Here is a 4,714-nt window from a genome sequence, read left to right as displayed (position 1 = left end):
ACCTATAATAACCTTTCTTCCAGATCTGACTCGAGCTTCACACCGGAGACATCGGAATCCCCCCTAACCCAGAAGACAGGTAGGGAACACCTCCTCTCCAATGTATAACATTGTGGGAATGAGGGTAGTAGCTAGATATTGAGGGGCTGCGGATCAGGTATGATCCCTGGCAGGATTGCTGCTTTAGATACAGTATTGTGAAGTGGGGGCATCCAGCCACTGGTTAAGTGGTTATGGAAACTAGTCATTCACATCTGGCTTTTTTTCTAGATCCGACATTTACTCACACACACACACACATAATTATGTAACAAGGACTAATTGTAGTAAAGTATAAATGTAATACAATAAATAAACTGTTGTGTCAAAAACGAATGTTGTTCTTACTAGGAATTTATTCAATTTCTTTTTAAAAAAACAGGGCTTGGGGCGGGGCTAAGTGGCGAGTAGACACACACACACACACACACACACACACACACACACACACACACACACACACACACACACACACACACACACACACACACACACACACACACACATATAGACAAAATGTAGTACCAAAAAAAATTATATGAATAGTATAATATAATAATAACATAAAATGTGCTAATGGAGGCAAAATGAATGTCTAAATAATTGACAATAATACAATACCATGTGTGAATGAACAGACAACACAAAACAACGAACAGAGAATTAAACCAGTCCCTTGAATGTCCCGTTTGTTGAAAACGCTCTGTGGTAGGAAGTAGGCTGCTTTCAGAAGGAAGAACCAGCTCCAATAGAGAATCTAAGAGAAAAGACAAGAAAGCGCATGGCCCATAGCGTAAAAACGTTTCACAATTAATAAAGGAAATGGGAAGGGTGGGAATAAGGAAACATAAAAACAATTATGTCACCACCAACTAGATAGGTCCTCCGATGAAGTCCACAGTGTATATCCATGATTCATTTGTAACACAGGAACGGACTCAGCTGCCCCTCAATGGTGATACATATGGAGCTAAAGCTGAATGATGGCGGTGTATTCGGGTCTCGAAATCCCGATAGACAGACTCACTGCGGTATGTGCCTAGCACTGTCAGCCTTAGGCAGCAGGTATGCGATCCGGCCATGATCCGACAGTCTCGAAATGATGACGTAATGATGCTGCTACGTCCTGACGCGTTTCGTCACTTGGCGGCAACTTTCTCAAACTAATATGTTTTACTCTTGGGCTTGTTGATGTTATATACCCTGCAGGTTGCCTAGCAACCCTCACATGGCCAGAGATGTGTCTATTACACAAATTAACTCAAAAACCTGATAATATATGACAGGGGAGCGCACATTTTTTTCCTGCGCCCCCCTGCCGGCTGTTCCCCTCTCTCTGTGCCCCACCCCCTACTTACCTTTGTTTTGGCGGCGGCGTCATGTCACGTTGCCATGGCAATGTGATGTCACATGACCTCACTGCGTCATCTGATGCCGCATTGCCATGGCGACACGTGTAAGGTGCCGCCGGAGCCAAGGTAAGTGAGTTTACAGAGGCCTTCGCCACTCCCCCGGCACTTAATTTCCTATAAATCCTTATCACACACTGTTACTTATTGAGCAGTAACTTTTCAAGTGCCATACTCTTTGATGTTATAGATCTTGGACATTTTTATTGCTTCCAGGACTTTAATCAGGACTTTTTTACTCACCATATTTCCACATTTCAGTCCTTCCCTCATTAGGTTACTTTCACTCTCAGTCTATTCTATCTTGCACCGAATGTTACATTTATCTTACATATCTTGGGTTTTCTGTTTTAAAACCGAACTTTGTGGCAGCATAATACAATCTATATAATTAACCCACACTCATCTGCGCACTTAATATTATATATATATATATATACACACATACACAAACACAAACACACACATATATATAATATATATATATATATATATATATATCATTAATAACCATTAGAAATGGAACAGGGAATGGAAAAAGGGGAAGGGGGTGAAGGAAAAAGGGGAGGGGAAAGAGAAATATGGAAAGGAAGGAATAACAATAAAATACATAATATAGGGGACAATTCATCGTATCAAGTCCTGGCTGATGATCCAGTTAAAATATATCAGTTGGAATACTTCTCTCTTCTTCAGAAAGCACAGGGTGAGGGTATTATTACTAAGGCAGAACAGAATTTTCTATTTATTAAATACCCTTGAACACCAATTTTCTATCACCTACCAAAATTGCACAAGGATATCGTCAATCCTCCAGGTAGGCCTATAATATCGTGGGTGGGTTCAATGACTTCGAGTGTGTCTCAGTATGTGGATTATTATTTACAACCATATGTACAACAACTTAGATCATACATTAGGGACACCTTGCATGTCATTGATTCCACCTCCAGCATTGCCTGGAAGGACACATTTTGTTGGGCCACGTGTGATGTGAGTTCACTATATATTTCTATAGATCACGATAAGGGGGTTAAGGCTATTGAACACTTTCTTACTAAAAACACATCACTACACCCGGCACAACGTGAGTTTATTCTATCCTGCATTAGATTTATTTTATGTCACAATTATTTTCTTTTTGACAACACATTTTATCTACAGGTGTGTGGAATGGCCATGGGTCCAAGTTTGCTCCCAGTTTTGCCAACCTCTTCATGGGGTTGTGGGAGGACCTCCATGTTTGGGGGAACGTGCGGCTGGGGGCGGGCTTGGTATTCTATGGTCGCTTCATTGATGATATCCTTATTATTTGGGATGGAGAGAGTCACGTATTAGATCACATACTTACTTCTTTCAATGATAATTTGATGGGACTTAAATTTACACACATCATCAGCTAGGATGCGATTACATTCCTAGATCTTGATTTGTTTATTGATATGAGTGATATGACAATTCAAAGCAAAACTCACTTTTAACCAGTGTCAGCAAACAGCTTTCTCCAATATAGTAGTAATCACTACAAAAAATGGCTCGATAATGTGCCTAAGAGCCAGTTCTACAGAGTACGGCACAATTGCTCGAGGGACCTGGACTTTAAACATCAAGGTCATTTCTTGATGGATAAATTCCAGGAGAAAGGCTATAATATGCAAATAGTTGAACAAGCATTTAAGGATGCTGAAACATCAGATCGGGTTGACCTACTGATGAATTCCAAGACAAAAACTATGTCGAGAAAAAATGAGAAAACAAGTTATCAGTCCACTCCCACATTTATTACTCAGTACAATCATTCAGCTTACAGTAAGAAAATGTGTTTAAGAAACATTGGGGAATTATTCGAAGTGATCCGATTATTGGGCCTCTGATGCCTGTTCATGTACCCATAATTTAAAAAAAAGCAAGATATCTAAAGACCATCATTGCCCCCAGTAGGCTGAAGGATTCTACTACCAACTTTGTAATGAAAACAGAAATAAAAATACCAAAATGAGAGATAAGGGCAATTTTTCATGTGATATGAATTGTTGCATTACCTGTAGACACATAAATAAAAAAGATGCATTTACATCATTTTCAAATGGTATAACTTATAAAGTTAATGATTACATCGATTGCCTAAGTACATTTGTGATATATCTTATATCATGTGAATGTGGTCTCCAATATATTGGTAGAACATCATGAACTTTAGGCACACGGTTCCTAGAACATAGGAGAAATGTCATATGTGGGTTTACCATGCACAGTTTATCACGACACTACATTAGTAAACATAATAAAAATCCATGTAGTTTGTCAGTTATGGGTATTGAATCCATTCCTTCTACTATATTGGGAGGTGATAGATTTAAGAAATGATGAGGTACATTACATCCGTGTGGATTGAATGATCATATTGATGTTAGCACTGTTGTTTAGTGTTATGGTACCAACATGTTTTGAGGTACGTCTCTGAGGTCTGGTTTGGATGGGTTTCCTGTCCCCTCATTGATAGTTGTCTCATCTCAGTTTGGTTGGTTTTACTATAGGTGCTCCTTTGGCCCATATAGACATAACAGGTGGAAAGTGCATATATTATTAATATCATTATTATTAATTAATAGTATAGACACATTAGGTCTATGCCTATGATTACACATACTTTGACACAAAGGTTTTTTGTATATTTTTGGGGAGCTGTGGCCCCCATCGGTCCTGAGGTTTTTTCTGTCTCTGATTCTGCTTTCTCCAGTCTATGATTATTCTAATGGTTATAAATGATATATTATTTGGTATATTATTTGGTATATTATTTGGTATATGATTTGGTATATTATTTGGTATATTATTTGGTATAAAATTTGCCTACGGCCACACCACCCTGAATGTGCCTGATCTTGTCTGATCTCAGAAGCTAAGCAGAGTTGGGCCTGGTTAGACCTGGGAGACCGCCTGGGAATTCCAGGTGCTGTAGGCTAAAAAATTTATTTTATCCCCTATATTATGTATTTTATTGTTATTCCTTCCTTTCCATATTTTTCTTTCCCCTCCCCTTTTTCCTTCACCCCCTTCCCCTTTTTCCATTCCCTGTTCCATTTCCCACCTCCATTCCCCCCTCTTTTCCCCCCGTTTTTTCATTTTACTTCCCCCCCCCCCCCCCTTTTTTTTTATTCACAGGTCATGCATTTCTCTTATGATTTTTATTATGCTTGTGTGTTGCTCCAATGAGATTTTTCTGTGCTTATTTAATGTGTTATTCTTTTACTTCTATATATAGT

General features: G+C 38.9%; 1 pseudogene; it reads left to right on the top strand.

Annotated features, from left to right (window-relative positions):
* Positions 1 to 4,299: 4,299 nt before the first annotated feature.
* Positions 4,300 to 4,413, top strand: LOC142496341 (5S ribosomal RNA; annotated as a pseudogene).
* Positions 4,414 to 4,714: the final 301 nt, after the last annotated feature.

The sequence above is a fragment of the Ascaphus truei genome, chromosome 5 (assembly GCF_040206685.1).
Source record: "Ascaphus truei isolate aAscTru1 chromosome 5, aAscTru1.hap1, whole genome shotgun sequence".
NCBI classification, from domain to species: Eukaryota; Metazoa; Chordata; class Amphibia; order Anura; family Ascaphidae; genus Ascaphus; species Ascaphus truei.
Note: the sequence above shows the minus strand (reverse complement) of the source record. Positions and strands in the feature narration are given on the sequence as shown.